This window comes from Bos indicus, chromosome 5 (assembly GCF_029378745.1).
Source record: "Bos indicus isolate NIAB-ARS_2022 breed Sahiwal x Tharparkar chromosome 5, NIAB-ARS_B.indTharparkar_mat_pri_1.0, whole genome shotgun sequence".
NCBI lineage: Eukaryota > Metazoa > Chordata > Mammalia > Artiodactyla > Bovidae > Bos > Bos indicus.
In genome coordinates this window covers 55,526,923-55,549,950 of record NC_091764.1, presented here as the reverse complement: position 1 = coordinate 55,549,950, position 23,028 = coordinate 55,526,923, and the positions used below count along the sequence as shown (strand labels likewise).

Genomic DNA, 23,028 nt, shown 5'->3' with positions numbered 1-23,028 from the left:
TCAGAGATGGAGGTTATGTATGAACTCAACGACATGGACTTCTGCTCACTAAGGCTGATCTGTTTACAGTCACTGCTGAGTGCCCAACCAGCCGATAGCAGAGACCAACTCTGAGCCCCACTACATGGCACCAGTCCCCAGGATGATGAGACCTAGTGATGGGTTGATTATTGTACATTGGACCACATCCATCTTGGAAGAGGCAGTACTTGGTTCTTACTGGAAGTGACACTCTTGATATGAATTTGTTTTCCTTGCTGTCAATGCTTTTGCCAAAACCACCATCTGTGGAGTTACAGAGTATGATTCATGTCAAGGTATTCCCACAGCATTCCTCCTGACCAAGGAACTCATTTACTAGTAATTGAAGTGCAGCCGTGGACTCATGCTAATGAAATTCACTGATCTTACTGTGTCCCTCGTTGACCAGAGGTCACTGGTCTGTTAGAATGCCAGACTAGCCATTTGCTGATTTATTTTCCATGCCAGCTGGATAGCAACACCTTGTAGGTTAAGCAACAGCTGGAGAACAGCTGGAGAACACCAACCCTCCAGGGTGTGGTGTATGCTTTAAATCAGTGACCCGTGTATGATGCTATTCCTTGTATTACTAGGATCCATGGGTCCAGGAAAACACTGTGAAAGTTGGGAGTGATTCCTTTCACCATTGCCCATCATTGTTGTTGTCACTCACTAAGTCATGTCTAACTCTTTGAGACCCCACCAACCGTAGCACACCCAGCCTCCCTGTCCTTCATCATCTCCTGGAGTTTGCTCAAACTGTCCTTTGAGTCGCTGATGCCATCCAACCATCTTATCCTCTGTTGCCCCTTTTGCTTCCTGCCCTCAATCTTTTCTAGCATCAGGGTCTTTAGCCACCAGTCACCCTTGGATTTCAGGTATGCTGTCCCTCATCTATTGGCACATCTTGGTAGTACAAGGCAGCAGCCAAACCCATAGCTCCTCCAGCTCCTGCTGGATCACCTCCTTCAGTTTCTTGGAATCCTGGGCCAGGTGTATGTGTGGTTCCGTATGTGTGGTGAAGAGCACCAGCTCCTTCTGTAGACCACCTATGTCACTGAGGTCAGAGGTAACAAGGCATGAGGGCTCCAGTTTGTCCTTGCTCTCCCCTTTTCACGCCCAGCTCTTCCTCCCAACCGATGGTTCCGAGGCTCTACAGAGACTTCAGGCCCACAACAATCAAGGAGACCAACAGCCTTCCGCAGAATTCCTCAGCAGCTCCCACTACTGTATAAGAGGCGATCCCCGTAGTAAATCCCACATGGTGGTTCTGCTTGTCTGACAAAATCCAAGTGACACAGCATCCCTCTGACAATTTCCAGGGGAGAACTTGGTCTTCTTAGTCATGTATTGGTCTATTTCCTGCTTCTCAGAATTTTCAAATTCACTGTTGTCTCGACTCCTGTGTCTGTCCTCTTGTTTATGTCCTGAGTCAATCAAAATGCAGAGCATGGGGACTTCTCCTTCATCTACCTCAGACACTGCTCACAAAAACAGGGAATTTCATAAAAATTTTATGGTTAAAAATGAGGATTGCATTGAAACAAAATACCTATAGCAGATGACTTAAAAACTGCTTATTTTTCCTTCTTGTTTTGAAAAGTCCAGCTCCCTGGCCCTCTGCCAACTGCCAGTTTCCTCTCCTCCTTCTCTCCTCTCTTTGCCTCTCTAATCTGCAATTCCCTCCTTGCTTCTGGCAACTCAACATTCCTTTCACTAAAATGTGTGGAACAATTCAGCTCTCTCATTGTCTTGTCCTTGATCACCCTATTGTGTGCTTTCCCTTTCATAACCAAAGAGCCCATCAGAGAAAAGCCGATTTCTCCTGAAGAGGAAGTTTACTGCCAGTCTGTGCCGCCTGTGCCCCCACCTCCGTATGGTGAACTCTCTTACATTAGCTCTCAGTGGAAAGGGACACCATACTCTCTGTCATCCTATCACAGGTTTACTCTACATCAATCCTATAAACCAAAACCTTAAAAGAAAGATTGGCAAAATGATTGCTTTAGATGTAGGTCCTGCGAAGGAAGAGCTTTGAGAACGTTTTGAATTGCAGGCAGTTTGTAGCAGCTGTGGGTTGCAACCATTTTTACCCTGGTGGGTTGTTTAGGAGGTCATTATGTTTAAATTTCAAGCTACCCTTCTAGAAGCTTTCACTTAGAAAGTTAATATTTCACTTTTTTAAGAGTAGAAAGGAAACCCCAGGCTGTGTTTTGGCATGTGAAATTCTGTGCAAATTGTAGCATGTCTTTCTCCCCTTTGGAGATATATGTATTTACCAATTTAAAAAATACAATTTAAGAAAGCAACAGAAGTATAGCAAGGTGGGTATTTAAATATAAAGAAGGAGGTGAAAAATACAGAAAATTGAGGAAAGTGGGAGAGTTATTATTATTTTTTTTATTTTTTAACTTTACAATATTGTATTGGTTTTGCCATATATCAACATGAATCCGCCACAGGTATACACGTGTTCCCCATCCTGAACCCTCCTCCCTCCTCCCTCCCCGTACCATCCCTCTGGGTCATCCCAGTGCACCAGCCCCAAGCATCCAGTAACGTGCATTGAACCTGGACTGGTGACTCATTTCATATATGATATTATACATGTTTCAATGCCATTCTCCCAAATCATCCCACCCTCTCCCTCTCCCACAGAGTCCAAAAGACTGTTCTATACATCAGTGTCTCTTTTGCTGTCTCGTATACACGGTTATTGTTACCATCTTTCTAAATTCCATATACATGCATTAGTTACTGAGCCTATTATACAGAGTGAAGTAAGCCAGAAAGAGAGTTATTTTTTAAATTTATCCAAACTTGAATATAAGCACCTTATTTTAGCAAAAGCATGACTTGTTGTAGCTATGATGAGTTTATCATTATATTATGAATTTTTATATGGCCTCACAACTTTCCAGGATATTTAAAAAAAGACTCTCCAAACTGAGAGACTGATAATGTTTCAGTGCCTCTTTACTATTTTTGTGCTACAAGTTAAGTTATAATAAAGTTACATTAAGGTTTTGAAATTTTATTTTGTTAAATTAAAATATAAAGTGAAAGGGAAACTTAACCTCTTTTTGATTGGAGAGATTTTAATCACATTGAAGAGCAGAAAGAGGAGTTTTGAGGGAGAGAAAGCCTAGGGGAAATGCCTTCAGTAGTTGCTGTGCAGAAGGACAGACAGAAGACCCTGTGGGCTCAGTATCCATAGTGCTCCTGGCTTGGTACCCAGAGTGTTGCATGTTCTGTACCCATGGTACCCTGGCATCAAGTTGACTTCATGTCTCTTTAGTGGTATGACCAGAGCCCCAGGACTCAGAGTGTGAAGAAATCCTACCAGATTCTCCCTTAGGAGTCCGTTCATCACAGTTGCTCTAAAGCAATGGTTTCTTAACCTTACCTGGTTCATGGAGGTCTAGAGATTCTAAAGACCCTTTCCAGAGTAAAATGCACAGATGTATATGCACAAAAAATTTGCAAACAACATCAGAAGATTTGTAGGCCCCATGAAAGCTATCCGAGAGCTAAGGCAAAATCTCTAATCGAAATCATTATCTACTGGATAATTGTATGGGCCTTCCTATTTTTGAACATAGAATAAACTTTTCCAAAACTTTCTGGCTTAGTCCTGAGTGGCACTCAGCTTTTCTGGAACTTAGAGAAGAAAAATGTAGATTCATATACCCTACAGCTGTTTACTCAGGCTGAATGAATTGTAAGTGAGGCCAGCCACAGAAAAGCCACATTTATCTCTTCTTTGCTGCTGAATTCTAGGTGCATAAATGGTACTTGGGCTTCCCTGATAGCTCAGTTGGTAAAGAATCCACCTGCAATGCAGGAGACTCCTGTTCGATTCCTGGGTCAGAAAGATCCGCTGGAGAAGGGAAAGGCTACCCATTCCAGTATTCTGGCCTGGAGAATTCCGTGGACTATACAATCCATGGTGTTGCAAAGAGTCGGACATGACTGAGCAACTTTCAGTTCACTTCAAATGGTTCAGTTTAGTTCAGTTGCTCAGTTGTGTCTGACTCTTTGCAACGCCATGGACTGCAGCACACTAGGCCTCCCTGTCCATCACCAACTCAAATTCAAACTCACACTCATGGCCATCAAGTTGGTGATGCCATCCGGCCATCTCATCCTCTGTTGCCCTCTTTCCTCCTGTCCTCAATGCTTCTCAGCATCACAATCTTTACCAATGTGTGGGCTCTTCACATCAGGTGGCCAAAGCATTGGAGTTTCAGCTTCAGCATCAGTCCTTCCAATGAATATTCAGGACTGATTTCCTTTAGGATTGACTGATTGGATCTCCTTGCAGTCCAAGGGACTCTCAAGAGTCTTCTCCAACACCACAGTTCAAAAGCATCAATTCTTTGGTGCTCAGCTTTCTTCACAGTCCAACTCTCACATCCATAAATGACCACTGGAAAAACCATAGCTTTGACTAGATTGACCTTTGTTGGCAAAGTAATGTCTCTGCTTTTTAATGTGCTGTCTAGGTTGGTCATAGCTTTTCTTCCAAAGAGCAAATGGTACTTCGAATGGTATTTCCAAGGTGCAAATGGTACCCAATAAATAATTGTTGAAAGCTTTTGCTTTAGATTATAAGTTTACAGTGAGCTTCCCTGGTGGCTCAGATGGTAAAGAGTTCACCTGCAATGCAGGAGACCCAGGTTCAATCCCTGGGTTGGGAAGATCCCCCGGAGAAGGGAATCGCTACCCACTCCAGTATTCTTGTCTGGAGAATCCCATGGACAGAGGAGCCTGGCAGGCTACAATCCAAGGGGTTGCAGAGTCAGACACAACTGAGCAACTAAGCATGTACACACACATGTAAAGTGGGTGAGAGAACACAGCGGGCTGTCGTGTGCTCATGGAGTAAGAGGAGTGCGCTTGGAACTTGAATGATGGGTGAGATGTGTAATTGGGTGTGTGGACCCTCAGAGAACCTGGGCTAACCCATCAATAAGGGACTCCCATCTCCTCTACTTAGTCATAGTGGAAGGAAACCCAGATTATATAAGAAATTTGAACTGTGGGAAGGCTGCTGGAGGACCAGGGAAATTAGGGAGTCCTTGATATAGTGATGATCCAAGTGGTGAGGAAGAAAGTCTAGTCACTGGACAGGAGAAGCATGAATGCTCCCTAACTGAGCTAAGTGTCCCCAGTTTGGAGTAAATTGGAAAGACAGGGTTATCTAATTTCAATCCTTTATCCTACTTCAGTAAAAGCGGACAAGGTCAGTGTTGGGGTTTCTGAGGGAGCAAGCAATTTGCAACCCTTTCCATCTAAATTCTGAAACAATTGAGAAATAGACACAGGAGTCTGATTGGAGTAACCAAATAACTTCATTATTCTTAGAGCTCGGTTAGTGAAAGTGGCTTGAAATGTATACCCAAATGGACTAATAAAACTTGTCACCTCCCCTCCCCCACAGTCTCCAAGATCATGGGGCTCGCTTGGGGAAAGTCAGAGCAGACTACTGAGGTTCAACTCCCAGCTTTGCCACTTAGTAGTTCATTTGCTGTGGAATCCTGGGCAAAGCATTTGCTTTTCCTCTCTAGCTTTTCATCTATAAAATGGGGATGATAATTATAGTAGTCCCCAACATACGAACAAATAAGAGCACATTCCTAAGTCCAATTTGCTTGTAAGTCCAACAAAGTTTAGCCTGGGTACACAACTAACACAATTAGCTTTATAGTACTGTACTGTAATAAGTTTATGATACTTTTCATGAAATAATACATAAAAACCAAACAAATATAAAAATAAACAACAACAACAAAAAACCCCCATGTATAATGGGGTTCAGAGTACAGCACAGTACTCTGAAAAGTACAGTAGTATAGTACACCAGCTGTTTCACCCAGGGACTGGTATCAAGAAAACAGGCAAGTATAGTCACTAACTGGAGGAGGTGGAGGAGGTGGGAGACGGTCGTGTTGAAGGATCTAGATATTTAAGGCTCTTGATAACAAGCTGGTCTGGGGAGGAGTCATTCTGTTTAGCTTCTTCTATCCCCTAGCCCAAAACCTTGAGAAGGTACCCATACACTGTTACTAATTTTTACATTTTAAAGCTGTTAAGTAGGAAAAGCAATGGCATTTTAGAGAAGGTAAGCAGTTGCACAAATATCCTCTCTGTCCGAGACTCCAAATGACCTGCTTTCCTTCACACAGCCCGTGACTCAGTGGCAGGAAAGGTGACAAGACTAGACCCGGGGCCAGTTCCCCAGGGGAACAGAGCTGGGGGCCAGTTCCCCAGGGGAACAGAGCTGGGGGCCAGGCCCGGGGGGCTCGATTCAGGCTTCAGGGATGCGAGGAGAGGCACCAACACTTTCTCTTCCCAGTCTTGGGAACATCCAGACATTTCTCTGAGCACACTTCTCCAGTCTGCTTTCAGCCGACTTTCACGTTCTCAAGTTTAACCTTGTCAGGCTTGATGATCAACAAGGTTGCAATGAGTATTCATAGAAATTGGTACAGAAGTTAATGTCCAGATCTGCATGAAACGCAGGCAGCAATGAAGACAGTGACACTCACCAACCTTGACAGAAGGGACAAAAGCCCAAACTCTACAAGGAAATGTTTGTAGCCCTCGTCAGCCCGGTGCTGTGTATTGCAGACAATACATGCACTTTAAAATCTCAGGATCTAAGCATTATGGAAATGACAATGACAACTTGAGGAGAGCTGTTGTCATTGTGAGAAGATTCTTAGAAACATGCACTGCTTTTCAGCATCCTTAAGAATCCCTTTGTCCTTGGTTTCAGGTACTTTCTTCTGTAAATTTATAAGACATATATCAAATTCTAACAGAATCTTTGTAGTTTCTGGATATTTATGGTCAATTATTAATAAGTAGAAAAATGAAAGGAGGAAGAGAAAGAAGACAAATTTTACAGATTGGTTTTGCTTTTTCTATAGTTTCCAAAAAATTGTAGTAATATGGCACACACTCATATAACGTAGAGGATAATCTCTGTTTAAGGCATGGTGAAGAATAGATGAATTCGTGGTATACAAAGGGAAAGAAACCCCCCTTAATGAATGTGCTTACTAGAAAAAAATGTGCTCACTAGAAAATTTCCAATTTTCTGGTTTTAGTTGGCTTTGGGTGCTCGGTTTTTACGTCATACAGGGGGAGGGTATCTGCTCTTTTGCGCTTCACTGGTATGGGCTGGATTATCAATGTGTCCCAGATGCATTGTGTTATCAATGCATCCAATCCACAGCTGGAGGAATCCTTCTTAGGATTCTAATTAGAATCGAGCATTCACAGGAAAGATAGCTTCTAACTCCTTTACCTTATCCTTTTTTCTGGAAATGGTGGGGAGGGTATTATAAAAATTGTAGAAAATACATTCAGAAAAGAAAATAGGTCAAAATGCATTTTTATTCACATGATGAAAAGACTCTTAGATGATTATTACAGTCAATAATAACTATTATTGTTCATATGTCTGCTTTTTCATTGAGTGATGGCAACTATGGGTAGACATTATTGTTATCTCCATTTTATAGACAAACTGAAGCTTGGAGAGAGTTAAGTGGGTGGCTCATGTCTGTACAAATAGTGAATAATGAAGAGAAGATGTAAACCTTGATCTTCTCTTCTTTAAATCTTGATGAAATGATTTGCTTTCTTTGTTCTCCAGTTCCCTTGGTTTAAGCCAGGGTGTATAGTTGAAGTATTCATGCTTAAATATTATTTTATTTCATCATTATTGTGCTTTTGCAAAAGATGAAGGGGCTTTAGTCTTATAGGTCAAATGTTGCGTATGTTTCCAGCTAAAAAGTAAAAAGCCAGGAAGTGTGAAAATAAGACCTGAGCTTTGGCCATTAGGATGTGACAATTATAGACCAGTCTAGTAGAAATTCCATGGGCAAAGAAGAAAGCAAGTATAAAGTAGGAAGGCATTTGATTACAAGTAATAGAAGAATAGAAATATCTGACCGCATGCCTTAACCAAGCAGGGGTTTTATTTATTTTTTCTTATAATAAGTCCAGAGGTGGGCAGTCCATGGCTGGGGAAGCACCCACACAATGCATCAGAGTCCTAGCTCCTTCTTCATCCTTAGTGTTTATCTTCAGGTGTGTTGCCTAATGATTGTGAGTTCACTTTTCTATCTCTGGCTCCAACTACACATTCTATACTGGAAGAAGTGCCCAGCCTGTTTGCCTCTATCTTTGGTGTTTGGAAAGGGATGCTCTCTCCAAAGACTTCCTTCTGCACCTAGAGTTAAGATCTGGGTCTCAGGACTTCCCTGGTGGTCCAGTGATTGAGATCTGCTGTGGGTGCAGGGAAATGGGTTTGATCCTTAGTCCAGGAAGATTCCACATGCCCTGGGGGCAACTGAAGCCTGTGTGCCACAATTACTGAAGCCCATATACTCTAGAGGCTGTGCTCTGCAACAAGAGAAGCTACCACAATGGGAAACCCCTGCACCGCAAGTAGAGAGTAGCCCCCGCTCACTGCAACTAGAGAAAGCCTTTGAGCAATAATGAAGACTCAGTGCAGCCAAAAAAAAAAAAGGCAACTGTGTCTCAGGGCCCCCCTAACTGCAGGGGAGTCCAGGAAGGAGAATTTTTCAGCTAGGTTCACTTCCATACTGAACAAAATTATGTACTGAAGAAAAAATAAGGGAAATGGATGTTCAATGAAAAAATATATAAGAAACATACAATTCTTAGATTTTTGCTTTTTGGTTGGAGAGGTCAGGAGTGAGTGTAAATGGACAGTGATGATTGAAAATCACTTAAACCAATTGCTCAATTGGGAGAGGCTACTGACCAGGGCTGCTGCTGCTAAGTCGCTTCAGTCGTGTCCGACTCTGTGCGACCCCATAGGCGGCAGCCCACCAGGCTCCCCCGTCCCTGGGATTCTTCAGGCAAGAACACTGGAGTGGGTTGCCATTTCCTTCTCCAATGCATGAAAGTGAAAAGTGAAAGTGAAGTCGCTCAGCTGTGTCCAATCTTAGCGACCCCATGGACTGCAGCCTACCAGACTCCTCCATCCATGGGATTTTCCAGGCAAAAGTACTGGAGTGGGGTGCCATTGCCTTCTCTGCTGACCAGGGCACTAGGGCATTGAACTTAAGTGTATTCAGATGGATGAGGCACTAATTGGTTCAGCCTGGGGCTTGGCTCACTCGTAACCAGCGCTGCAGAGCAGTGTCTGGAGTGATGGTGAGAAGCTATAAGAACAAGGTGGAATCAAGTCAGGAAATGGCCAGGGAGGATCAGCACCAAGAGAAAAATATCAGCATTTATGGGGCATAATTTTTAAGGCCAAGTTAAACAGTCAAACTGACCTCTCTACCTTCCCAAGAGGCAGTATCCTGCCTGTCTCAAAGTGGTTTGCAAGTTGCTCACTGACAACAGATGAGCATCTTAGGAAACTGGTTAGTTTCTCAGCAGAAAAGCTCCCCATGCTGCTAGTTTTTTGTTTTGTTTTGGTGGTGATATAAATGATTACAAGAGCAATACAGGCCTGGGGCTAGATTTTGAGCAAGAAGACCACAATTACTCAATGCTGCATCTCCTAGGAAGATTGTATTAATATTTTGCTACATTTCATTGCTTGCAGAACCTACCTCTTGGAGCTGTTTGTCCAGCCACTAATTGCCTTCACGTCCCCTCTGTGTTGAAGAACGTGAAGATGACTAGCATTGCTGGCTGGTCACTGGGCAGTACAGCCATGGCCACAGAATGGCAAGGCTGTCTGGGGTCTAGGTCTGTGATTCTGTCCTCCTTACCCCGGTGTTCAGGCCATCAGTCATATAGAAGTATGTTAGAGTCCACTGCTACAGGAGCTGCTTGCCCTCAAGTGGCAGCTGGGGCCATACAGATCCAGACTGCAGGTGGGCTGGCTAGCGTCTAGCCTATGGAGTAATGTGTGGGAATGTTGAGTCTCAGGCTGGGCTGAAAGACGATCAATAGCTCCCATGTGGAAGGAGAAGTCAGGAAGGAGACCTGAGGCCCACAAGTCCAAGGTGAGGAGGAGAGTCCTGTGTTTAGATATGCTAATCAATAGTAAGAGCAGGGAAGAAGATCTAGTTTGCAGAAGCCAAAGTCTAGGAAGACCAGAGCCATTAAGGGCTGAACCAAGGGATGAGTGCTGGGCCCTATTAATAGAAGGCATAGGGCTTCCCTGGTATCTCAGATGGTAAAGAATCTGCCTGCAGTACAGGAGACCTGGGTTTGATCCCTGGGTTGGGAAGATCCCCTGGAGGAGGGCATGGCAACCCACTCCAGTATTCTTGCCTGGAGAATCCCCATGGACAGAGGAGCCTGGCAGGCCACAGTCCATGGGGTCACAGTCATACATAACTAAGCGACTAAGCACAATCCTGAGGTAGAGACAGGCGGTGTGAGAGGTGGTGGTAGTTGGTAGTGGTCTGGGTGTAAAAAGTGCAGGGTCAGTGTTGAAAATGGGGAAGTCTGGTTCTCCCAATACTGAGGCTTGTCTGTTTTACAGCAGTGGTCTGAGTTGGCCACTATGAAAGTGTGGCACCTGTGCGTGGTCAGCAGGGTCTGCACTCTTGGAATCTCTCTGAGTGGATTGTTGGAAGTTCTGCCATTATTAGGAAAGTATTATATTTTTTAATCTCTTTGGTGCCGGATGTGGTTCAATCTCTATATGCCTCCTCCTTTTCCGTTGTTTAAAATGGAGATATTTCTTACTTCATGGTTCCTGGGAGAGATGTTATGAGTCTAAATGAGATTATGTGGTCTTGGAATTCCACTGAGGAAATAGCTATGTAAATTCAATGTATTGTTATTCATGACATGTGTGGTGGAGCTGAAAACTCTAGCTACTACCCAGTCATGCAGACCATAAAATTAGACTTCCTATACTGTGCACAGTAATTCTCTTTCTTACAGTAGAAACCACAAACCAATTTTGCCTTACGGAAATGTGCTCCCATACAAATTTTTTAATACATGTTTTAAAGACTGGCTCAGTTTTACTGTGAAGTTACATCTGAGAAAAGTGATGCCATCTAGGAAATGTGTTTTACATACAGGGCCATACATGTTTTAGATGCTTACCAGGATCTGACTATGAAGATCATTAATCCAAATGACCTCACAGTTTCCATTTTTACATCACTAGTTCAACTAAGAAATAATTTTCAATAATATAATTGCAAATGTATTACATTTCTGATCCTACTTATATCCAGGCTGTAGGCATTACCTGATTTTTTTTGGATTACTCTTTAATTCTTTAACAGTTGCAACGTTTTCTTTGCAAGTGCATTATGGGTAATTTATGTTGTTTTGACTGTTTCTTTGACGTAATTTGCAATTCTGCACCCAGAGTTGTAATATACTACAGTTTAGATAAACGGCACAGAAATACAGAGGTTATCTATGTAAAATGATTCATATTTCATAATAGGGACTTCTGTAAAATGAAAAAAAGTATACATTGCTATTAATCAACTTTTTATATTACTTTTTTTCCCTCAACTGAGATTTGTTGCATTTACTATTGTAACATATTTCCAAAACACATTAGTTAAATGGAGCTGAAAATCATGCATGCATATTTTATGGAAAAAATGTGCAGATATATTTTCAACTTTAAGCTATAAACTATGGCTTTTCTTGGATGATTAAAATATTCTGGCCCATTTAAAATGAGCTACATAATAAAAGTGATGTGCAATAATAATTTTACAATGCTTAATAATACAAAGTGTTTTATCTGAAAAAATGCCTTTTAAAAGGTTTTATGCATAATTCAAGCACTTCTGCTCTGTATAAAAAACAAGTGAGTGATCTGCAAGTGGAATTAGAAATTGAAAAGAAGTGAAAAAACAATTAAAAAACCAGACTTGGAGTTTTCTGCCTCTGTTTGGTAGAATCAGGAAGCAGGGACACATTAAAAGGTTTTATGTTGACAACTAAGGCAAGTTGGGCAGAGTGACACAGTAGAAAACATTAGGTCCAAACTTTCTCTAATACAGGTTTTCTGGCTTAAAAAAGTGGGTACAAAGGGTTATTGAAGTTTATTGAATATGCTTCTTATTGTCAATTCACGTCACTGAAGAGTTTGCCCTTGCATACACAAGAGAGGAGCTTTTAGATCTTCAACCAGACACCTGCCAGTACTACCTTTAACATGCAAACTAGCCAAGGGAGTTTGGCTGCTTCTAGTCACCATCAAAGCACAGAAGCTGGGGAAAGACTGCACACATCCTCCCGACACTGACCCCGAGCACCCCTGATGAAGAGGTGAGAGAACTGTTAGGCGTTTATTAATGAAGCTCGGCCTATTGCTATTTAGAATGGTCCAGAAGATGAAATAATTTGGAAAGAAACTTCCAGTATGAAAAGAGGTGTCGAAAATCAACTTCAATAGGAACAGATTAATTACTAACTCAAAAGAAAACCATGACCCACAATATTTTTTTAAACTTGAAGGCATGGTAAAATAATGGTGGATTAAAAAATTACATATTTAACTAATGACTAGATGGTCAAATACAATAAAATTCTAAAACATCCTAATCGTTTCAGTAAGAAAATTTGATATATAGGTTTTATCTTCCCAACACCATAATTCCGTTTGGGTGAATTTTTACCCTTGATGAAGGTTTTGGTTGTGTTGCTTTGGATTGGGCAGTCTTAAATGTTTTGTTTTGACTCAACTTCTCATGACCTAATTTCTAAAAGGACACAGTTATAAATTTGGGCTTTTCAAAGATTTTTTTCTTTAATAATGTAATTTTAAAAAGGCATAAATAAAGCATGAGTCTGCTGAACATGGTCTAGATACAATCTCATTTGGAGGCAGGGTTTTGTGTGTGTGTGTGTGGCTTACTTCATTAGAGCCACAGAAAATTTGGGCAGAGCTTTGCAAATGCCATCCAGAACTTGTTTACAAGAAAAGTTGGTTGCTCTTGTTTCTATGGCCTTATCCTTGTTCATGCTATTTAAGACTCTTTGCAACCTTGTGGACTGCAGCATGCCAGGCTTCCCTGTCCTTCACTGTCTTCCGGAGTTTGCTCAAACTCATGTCCAGTGAGTCAGTGATGCCATCCAACCATCTCATCCTCTGTCTCTCCCTTCTTTTCCTGCCCTCAATCTTTCCAAGCATCAGCTTCTTTACCAATGAGTTGGTTCTTCACATCAGGTGGCCAAAGTATTGGAGCTTCAGCTTCAGCATCAGTCCTTCCAGTAAACATTCAGGACTGATTTCCTTTAGGATTGACTGGTTTGATCTCCTTGCTGTCCAAGGGACCCTCAAAAGTCTTCTCTAACACCATAATTCAATAGCATTGATTCTTCAGTGCTTAGCCTTCTTTATGGTCCAATTCTCACATCTGTACATGACTACTGGAAAAACCATAGCTTTGACTATACATCACTTTGTCTTTGCTTTTTAATATGCTCTCTTGGATTGTCATAGCTTTTCTTCCAAGGTGTAAGTGTCTTAGTTTTGTTGCTGGAAAAGGAATGACAGACCACTTCAGGATTCTTGCTTTGAGAACCCCATGAAAAAATGGTTTGAAAATGGCTTTATTCTATTTCTGCTTTAAAAGGTCTGATGGCACCCATGTCCTAATACATCAAGTTTAATTTGATGGGTGGTGGCTGGGAAAGCTTTGGGGATAAAACGGGAGAAGAAAGGGATATATAGATACACCTCTCTTTCCCTCCATGCTTTCCATCCTTTTGGATTTGGCCTTCTTGTTGACAACTTTGTATTAAGGGGTCTTCAATCATCACTTCTTTGAGTCCATTTATGACATTCTGTATAGCTCTCAACATAAGACAGAGTAAACAGTGACTCTCAACAAAGCTAGTGAGGTGATGGAATTCCAGTTGAGCTATTTCAAATCCTAAAAGATGATGCTGTGGAAGTGCTGCACTCAATATGCCAGCAAATTTGGAAAACTCAGCAGTGGCCACAGGACTGGAAAAGGTCAGTTTTCATTCCAATCCCAAAGAAAGGCAATGCCAAAGAATGCTCAAACTACCGCACAATTGCACTCATCTCACACGCTAGTAAGGTAATGCTCAAAATTCTCCAAGCCAGGCTTCAGCAATACATGAACCATGAACTTCCAGATGTTCAAGCTGGTTTTAGAAAAAGCAGAGGAACCAGAGATCAAATTGCCAATATCCGCTGGATCATCAAAAAAGTGAGAGAGTTCCAGAAAAACATCTATTTCTGCTTTATTGATTATGCCAAAGCCTTTGACCACGTGGATCACAATAAACTGTGGAAAATTCTGAAAGAGATGGGAATACCAGACCACCTGATCTGCCTCTTGAGAAATCTGTATGCACGTCAGGAAGCAACAGTTAGAAATAGACATAGAAAAACAGACTGGTTCCAAATAGGAAAAGGAGTTCATTAAGGCTGTATATTGTCACCCTGCTTATTTAATTTATATGCAGAGTACATCATGAGAAACGCTGGGCTGGAAGAAGCACAAGCTGGAATCAAGATTGCTGGGAGAAATATCAATAATCTCAGATATGCAGATGACACCACCCTTATGGCAGAAAGTGAAGAAGAACTAAAGAGCCTCTTGATGAAAGTGAAAGAGGAGAGTGAAAAAGTTGGCTTAAAGCTCAACATTCCAAAAACTAAGATCATGGCATCCGGTCTCATCTCTTCATGGCAAATAGATGGGGAAACGGTGGAAACAGTGGCTGATTATTTTTTTGGGCTCCAAAATCACTGCAGATGGTGAATGCAGCCATGAAATTAAAAGACGCTTACTCCTTGGAAGGAAAGTTATGACCAACCTAGACAGCATATTCAAAAGCAGAGACATTACTTTGCCAACAAAGGTCCATCTAGTCAGGGCTATGTTTTTTTCCAGTAGTCATCTATGAATGTGAGAGTTGGACCGTAAAGAAAGCTGAGTGCATAAGAATTGAGGCTTTTGAACTGTGGTGTTGAAGACTCTTGAGAGTCCCTTGGACTGCAAGGAGATCCAACCAGTTCATCCTAAAGGAGATCAGTCCTGGGTGTTCGTTGGAAGGACTGATATTGAAGCTGAAACTCCAATACTTTGGCCACCTGATGCAAAGAGCCGACTCATTTGAAAAGACCCTGATACTTGGAAAGATTTAAGGCAGGAGGAAAAGGGGACAACAGAGGATGAGATGGTTGGATGGTATCACTGACTCAATGGACGCGAGTTTGGGTAAACTCTGGGAGTTGGTGATGGACAGGGAGGCCTGGTGTGCTGTGGTTCATGGGGTCACAAAGAGTCAGACACGACTGAGCAACTGAACTGACCTGAAGTCAATAAATATTTGATGATCGACTTTACCTTAGAGAAACTGCATTGTCCATTTCTGATATACCCTAAATAGACAAGGAGATTTTTTTGTATTGGAGTGTCAACAATAGCAACAACCCTCTCCCCCAGTGCAGAAGGCTGCAAATAAGAAAAGAGCTTTATCTGGAATCACAAGAACTGTAATTCTGGAGACACAGATTTAGGTAAAAATGAAAACATTCTGGGGAAGAGAAAGAGTCAGAGGCTTACAAGGCCAAAAACCGTGTCTGACACAGGGAAGGAAATATTTGTCCTTAAGGGATGGCTACCATGAGTTGTTTCAGGGTAAGGATGCAGTAAATTGGCTGTCACGAGCTGTTTTACAGTCGAGATCTGATACCTATCGTGAGTCTCTGGAACACTGGGTAGATGTCTGGTTGCCAGTGATGAGATGATGCAGCCTAAAGGTCTGATTCCTTTAGGGTACCTGGGTTCCTCGGCTCCAACACACCTCCCACCAGACAAGTGAGCCTGCTTTCTGGCTTTGCACCCCCAGCCTCACCTCTCCTCCAAATGGACCCCAGCTGCTCCTGCAGCTGTGAAACCACAGATACACCTCCTGCAAGAAGAGCTGCTGCTCCTGATGGCCCCTGGATGTGCCAACTGTGCCCAGGGTGCGTCTGGCAAGGGGCAGCCGACAAGGGCTGCTGCAGTGCCTGATGTCAGGGAGAGCCTGTCCCAGGTGTTAACAGAGCAACCAGGACAAGCCTGCATTTTATTATTTTTTCATACAACCTGACCTGATTCCCTGTTCTTTTTTTCTATGAGATATGTGATTTGAAATATAAGTTGTTGATTAACAAAAAGGTTAGATACCATCCAGTCGAGATGTGTACATGCACATTTTCTCAGTGGTCTCTCAGCTCTATTTTAGAGAGCTCTCTTAGCAGTACTAATTCCGTTTTGACTTTTACAGGAGTAATATTTAAAAACTGTCCAAAACAGCTTGAATAGTCAAAATATATTTTAATGTAGGTTGTCTTGGTCCACCCTTTGATAAATTAATACCGAGAGACAGTTTCGTTGAGGACCACTTGATTCCCTCTACCCTGTATGTACAACACTCGCTTTTGAAATGACAAGACTTTCTGGAATGCTTAGCTAAGCATTTAAATCAACTCTGAAAAATCACTTGTTTCATATTGCCTTCTTGCCATCTGTTGTCACTTATTTTGGTTTTATTTATTGATTTTTTTACCCGGAGCAACTTCTTAGGAGAGCATTACATGGCTAGAAATAAATAATTGTTTGTCGATTGATTATGATTAGAGAGTGTGTGTTCTGACGGTGGAAGTTAAATAAGCCAGCATCGCAGCTCTGAAGAGGCTGGATGAGGGGTTGGTTTGATAGAGGAAGACCCCAATCCACAGCTGAGAGGGCCAAGTGAGATGCCTGGAGGGCTTTGCCTACTCTTGATTCCTAATCTACATAAATTACTTTGGAACTGACTGTAAATGAGTTAAATGGTTGGCTGGTGACAAAAAGATGAAGAAAATAATGAATGCATACTAGGCGACACAAAAGATTTAGAGGGATTTGTATCAGCTTTGTAACCAGGCTGTCACGTGGGAAATAAAATTTATTGTTGCTAAACATTGAACATTACTCCTGAGGACTAAAGTAATGAACACAAGTAAAAATAAATAGCATTGAACTAACTAGAGCAGCAAGACTTTCAAAAGAGCACTCTGGAGAGGAATGAAGGGTTTCTCTCTAACACTGTCTAGGTAACATAAAAGCAAGTTCACCTATGCAATATCACCTAGGCTAATCACAACTGACCAGATGACAGGTCAAAGTGTTTAGTTCTATCCAATTCATTTAGTTATATCCAATCCATTGACACTTGCCTCCTAAATTCCAAAGAAAGCATCAATATTTGTTAAAATATACACATCAAGGTTTTATATCCCCAAGCTTTTGAAAGCATAGCAAAAAATTAGAATACAGTTTGGGTATTATTAGAAAGGTTTCAATTCAGCATCTGTGTAGAGTGGTGAGTAAACCTATTATACCTTGAACTATTGCCTGGAAAACATGAATGACAATGAAAAGTATTAGCTTAGGGATAGTCCCTACCTCCCCCAAGGAAAGAGTCAGAAATTCTTATCACTTGAGACATTCAAAATGGGCATAAAATGTACCAAACAAATTATGTTCTCCCTGGTGTAATTCTTAGTAAACATAATGAAAGAAATTTATTTTATTTTCTCAATGTGTTTCTCCTCTCTCAGTTTACCATTAAGTACGTCATAAATCAGTTTTGAGCCTCACAGTAAGTGTGTTTTGCAGTGCCTCCCCAAAGGCCCATATAATCATAAATATATTGTTTAGGACAATGTCAGGATTGTCACTTACCCAGGGATTGAGTCTCAAACTGTACCTCTCCTTAGGAATAAGATTAGTTTGTTTGTTTGCTTTTTTAAAAAACGCGTTGGCCTCTCTCCATCAAGGTACCCTTTGCAGGGTCGTGTGGAGTTCCTGGGCACAAAGCCTTCCTGTGTCCCTTGTTTTTTTGATTTTTGGAAAATCAGCCTCCAGGACCTTCCCTGAATTCCAATGGGCATATTCAAGCAGTTGCTAATTAGGGAAAGGAGGGAGACCAGGGAGAAACAGTCAAGAGAAACAATAGTGCAACTCTAGGGCATGGTCCTGGTTCCCTATTAAAAAGTGTGTTTAGTTGCTAAGTCGTGTCCTATTCTTTGCAACCCTTTGCACTGTGGCCCGTCTGCCAGGATCCTCTGTCCATGGGATTTTCCAGGCAAGAATACTGGGGTGGGTTGCCATTTCCTTTTCCAGGGGATCTTCCCAACCCAGGGATCAAACTCACATCTGCTGTGTCTCTTGCATTGCAGGCAGATTCTTTACCCACTGAGCCATCAGGGAAGCCCTTCCCTATCAATGGATACACACAACAATATCTTTGAGCTGTTTTGCAGCTGAACTACAGTATCTCTGAAACCCACTACAGGTGGGAGAAGTTTACGGATTAAGGATGGTACTCTGCCCACAAGCATTTAAGACCCCAGACCAGTTGGAACCTGAAGGTTGGTGATGCTGGCTCCTACTTACCTCACCACCAATCCATCAGAAGTACGTCCACAAGCTGATCACACCCTCTTTGCACCATTGCTATAAAACTTCTTACTATCCTCTCCAAGTTGGGACACAGATTCTTCCAAGGTAGGAGTCTGCTGTGTCTCCCTTTACCGACTTTTGACCAGCCAATTAGCACCTCTAAGACCCTTGAGAGTCCCTTGGACTGCAAGGAGATCCAACCAGTCCATTCTGAAGGAAATCAGCCTGGGATTCTTTGGAAGGAATGATGCTAAAGCTGAAACTCCAGTACTTTGGCCACCTCATGTGAAGAGTTGACTCATTGGAAAAGACTCTGATGCTGGGAGGGATTGGGGGCAGGAGGAGAAGGGGACAACAGAGGATGAGATGGCTGGATGGCATCACTGCCTCGATGGACGTGAGTCTGAGTGAACTCTGGGAGTTGGTGATGGACAGGGAGGCCTGGCGTGCTGTGATTCATGGGGTCGCAAAGAGTCGGACACGACTGAGCGACTGAACTGAACTGAAGCCTTAGGTTCTTCTTCTTTTTTTTAAATGTCTTCCTGCATTTAGCATTCTCTTTTGGAACTTAAAAAAATCTAACCATCAGGCATTATAGAATCCAAGAGATTAAAAAAAAGAAAAGGAATGTACTGAGCAGTGCTGCCCCCTGGAGGTCTCAACTAGAGGAAAGAGTGGAAACCTTTTTCTTAAAGGGCCAGAGAGTAAGTGTTTTAGACTTGGCAGGCTAAGAGGAAAAACTGGGAGTAATATGTAGATATTTATGTAAAAAATGTAAAAACCATTCTTGAGGGTGATACAAACACAGGTGCTGGGCTAGATTTGTCCCTGTTCACCCCTGGTCTAGAGAAATAACATAAACAGCCCAAAGTGCAAGCTGTAATGAGGGATGTATGAGGAAAACTATTCATCTGAACTACTTTCTTCCTTGAACCGACCACAGGTTTTAATTAAAACAGCCTTTCCTGCTTGTGTGAGAGCCCCGTGCCTCCCTGGGGAACAGGGAGGCTCTCGCTGGGCTGTCTTTTCATCCTGCTCTCTCATCTTTCTTTTTGCTTTCTTCCACCTCAAACTACCTTTTCCTCCAAGAGCTCATTTATTGGGGACAAGATGAGGGGGCCTGGAGGGTGGGAGAAAGCGAAGGGAGAGGCCAACAAGAATTTTAATTTCCCATGCGCCAACATAATTACAGAACAGATACAAATCCCTCCAAAGCTTTTGTGCTGCTTTATATGCATGCATTATTTTCCTCATCTTTTTGTCACCAGCCAACCATTTAACTAGTTTACAGTCAGTTCCAAGGAAATTTATGTAGATTAGAAATCACCGACCAAAACTGAAGCCCCAAAGACATCTTACCTGTTACCACCTCGATAGATAATGTGCTTTAAAAAATTCACTCTCTCTTTTGGAAACCTAGTGTCAGCGGCGCTATCTGTCTTGTCTCAAAGGCCTGTGAATTGGCCCAGATATGAAGCGTGGGTGATCAGAAAGCCTCATCTCAGATTGTTCTGGAGTTTTTTTGCCAACAAGAGCCCATCACTTTGGGAATTCACTCAGAAAAGTAGAATAAAAGTATTAATAGCATAAAAAAAAATGCATTTAACTCAGTTGCATTTTCCTTTGCTATGATTAATTTCATTTCCCCTGGGAAATGTTACCCTTTGACGTTGTGGATGAATTAGAATTTTTCTCTCAGAATTATTAAAACATACCATTCCTAGCAAGCCAAGTGTTCCCTATGGCGATCTTTGATTTGTCTCACAGTTAAATGCAGTTAATATTGAACAAACAATTTGTTGTCATTATTAGTGTTTATTGTTAAGGCGACTTGAACACCAATGATATTTTCTTTTTGGAGAAGGCTCTTTTTTTTCTAACACATTCTGACCAGTGTTTTTTCTATGTATCAAAAACAATATGCTTATCAATTTGAAGCCCAGCTGTGTCAAGGCAAAAATGAGAAGTGATACGACTGGGCTGGTAATCTGCGGCTTGAGGCCAAATGATGACTATTATGAGGTATAGTATACACAGGTACGGTGAGCTCATTTCTCAAACTGGAGGGGTGCCACTGCGAGGAAGCCATTTTATGACTAGGTGAGCGATCATATTAAGAGACAGGCTTAATAATGGTTGACCCACTATCAAAGCCATAGACACAGCAAATGTGTGTGTGTAACATAGAGGGCAGATGTCTCCCACTTAACCTTGTACCTGGCCGGTTCCCCAGGGGCACAGGTGTGGGTCACAGAAGGCAGAGAAGCTTTCAACTGCTCTGCCTGTGTGGGAGGCAGTGTGGTGGTATCAGAATCTGGCAGCCATTGTGGGTTACCTCTCCACCCCCAATAGCCATTTCTCTCCTTTATGGTAAACACAATTTTTTTTTTTTGGGGGGAGGGGGCCGGCAGCACCAAGTTAGGGACTAAAATCATGATGGGTTTTAGTCATGAATGGCAATATCATTCCTTTTTTTTTTTTTTAAACAGTTTCTCACCTGAGCTGTGGGGCATGTAGCAGCTTAGTTCCAGGACCAGGGTTTGAACCTGTGCCCCTGGCATTGGAAGCCCAGAGTTCTAACCACTGGACTGCCAAGGAAGTTCCTTGGCAATCTCATTCCTTTCAACAGGGTTTTCCTTTTCCAGTGCTCTCTGGAGTCAGGGTGGCTATGTATGTAAGGCCAATGTTATGGTGGGAGATATCTGCAGTTGGGCTTCTGGGAAAAACGTCTCCTATTTTTTTACCCGACTGTTGTTGTATGGGGATATACTGCTTGGGCTGGTGGCCATTATCTTGTGATAACTCAGAATGAGAAGCTGACAGAGGAGAACGACAAAGTCAAGATAGAAAGAAATAAGATGTTTGATGGTGTTGGGGAGCTGTGCACCCAATCTGGAGTTCAGCATATTTGGACTTCTTGTCACATGAGGTAAGAAAATGCTTTTATTGCTTAAGTCACCATGAACTGGGTTTTCTCTTTCAGTTGCTTGGAGCCAAATGACTTTGAAACGGAGAGACATTCTCACTTATATTGTTGTTGTTGTTTAGTTACTAAGTCGTATCCAACTCTTTGCGACCTCATGGACCTTAGCCTGTCAGGCTCTTCTGACCATGGGATTTCCAGGTGAGAATACTGGAGTGGGTTGCCCTTTCCTTCTCCGGGGAGACTCGTTACCACTGAGCCACCTGCAAAACCCCTCTCACTTATTTTTCCTCACAGACCTTGGAGGCGTTTCAGTACTTTATGGGCTCTAGCTGGAGAGGTAGCAGCATACAGAAAGGGTGGTGGTGTCAGGTCAGAGCATATGCGGTACCCAGATTAGGCAGAAGTACCAGTGGAGGCAGAGGTACTCAGTGGCTGTGGCAGCCAGTCTGGTGATCCCAACAGAAGCGGCACATGTTGCTGACTGAGGTCATGAGGAGGGAAGCCCAGTAGATGTAGTGGTACCTAGTTGACAATGGGATGCCTCATGTTCAAGGAATAGAGCAGAAAATAGAAAAAAGCTATGGTACACAGCAGCTGACTGGATAGTGGATTTGACTTGTCTATGAGTAGCACATACACGTCATCTCTGGTATCTTACAAAGGATAACTTGCTGCAACATATATACCCAAAATGCATAATGGCTCAGATGCAATAAGAATTTATATTTTGTTCACATGCAGGCCAGTGGAGAGTGGATGGTTCTCCATGCGTTGATTCAGGGGCCCAGGAGACTTCCACCTGGAGATTCTGCAGTTCTCTTGGATCTAGTTGTCATCTGCATCGAGCTGGTAGAGGAGGGAAAAAAGAGAGTCTGGAGCAGAGATGCCTGCCTTCTTAAAAGCCCAGGTCCAGAAGTAGCACACTTCACGGTGAGAATGGGTTATGAGTTTCTACCTAGGTGCAAAAGGAGTGGGAACTGGGTTTTCCAGGCTGGGCAGATGCTTTCCAGTTACAACTTTGTATTATGAAATGGGAGACCATTCTGATGGGTAGTCTCTTCCACCCTGATTAGACGTACTTGTTCAGGGGTGGAACTGGGGTAGGGTAGCTGATACTTTGCAGAACCTTGGCGTTTCCTAAGTGGCTGGTGGGGTAAGCCAGTGACACACAGGTGACAAGACCAGTGATTTATCCATTTATCTTCTAAGTGAAGAAGTGGCTTTTCTCCCCTCCCCCTTCCTTGAAATTATCTGCTTGCCTATATAAAATTACTGATTAATTAAAAAATCCTTTCTTTTGCTAATTATTTTGATATGGTATGACCATAGTACTGAATTTCATTTCTGATTTAACTTAAACCATATATCAACAGTCTAAACTGTTAATACTTGCACCTACTAAGTCCTTTTATTTAAGAACAAAGCCCTTAAAAGCACTAAAAGCATGCAGGTTTTTTTTTTTTCTCTTTAAGGGATTTTGATGACTGCATGGCTTTTGACTACTAAGAAATGGACTTTCATTTCAAAATGAGTGTCAGACTTATTTTTCAAGTGCCTTGTCATAAATGCATTGCTATCCATGTAATAAAGTAATTTTCCCTTGTGTGACAAATATAGCACTAAAGAAGAATGAGCCTTGTCTGATAAAATGGCTTTTATTAATCCCCTAATGTTTTTATT

At 42.2% G+C, this 23,028-nt stretch overlaps 1 pseudogene; it reads right to left on the bottom strand.

The window, feature by feature from the left end:
• Positions 1 to 915: 915 nt before the first annotated feature.
• The window catches only part of LOC139183031 (thymidylate synthase-like), a 76,011-nt pseudogene continuing 53,898 nt past the window's right edge, over positions 916 to 23,028 (bottom strand).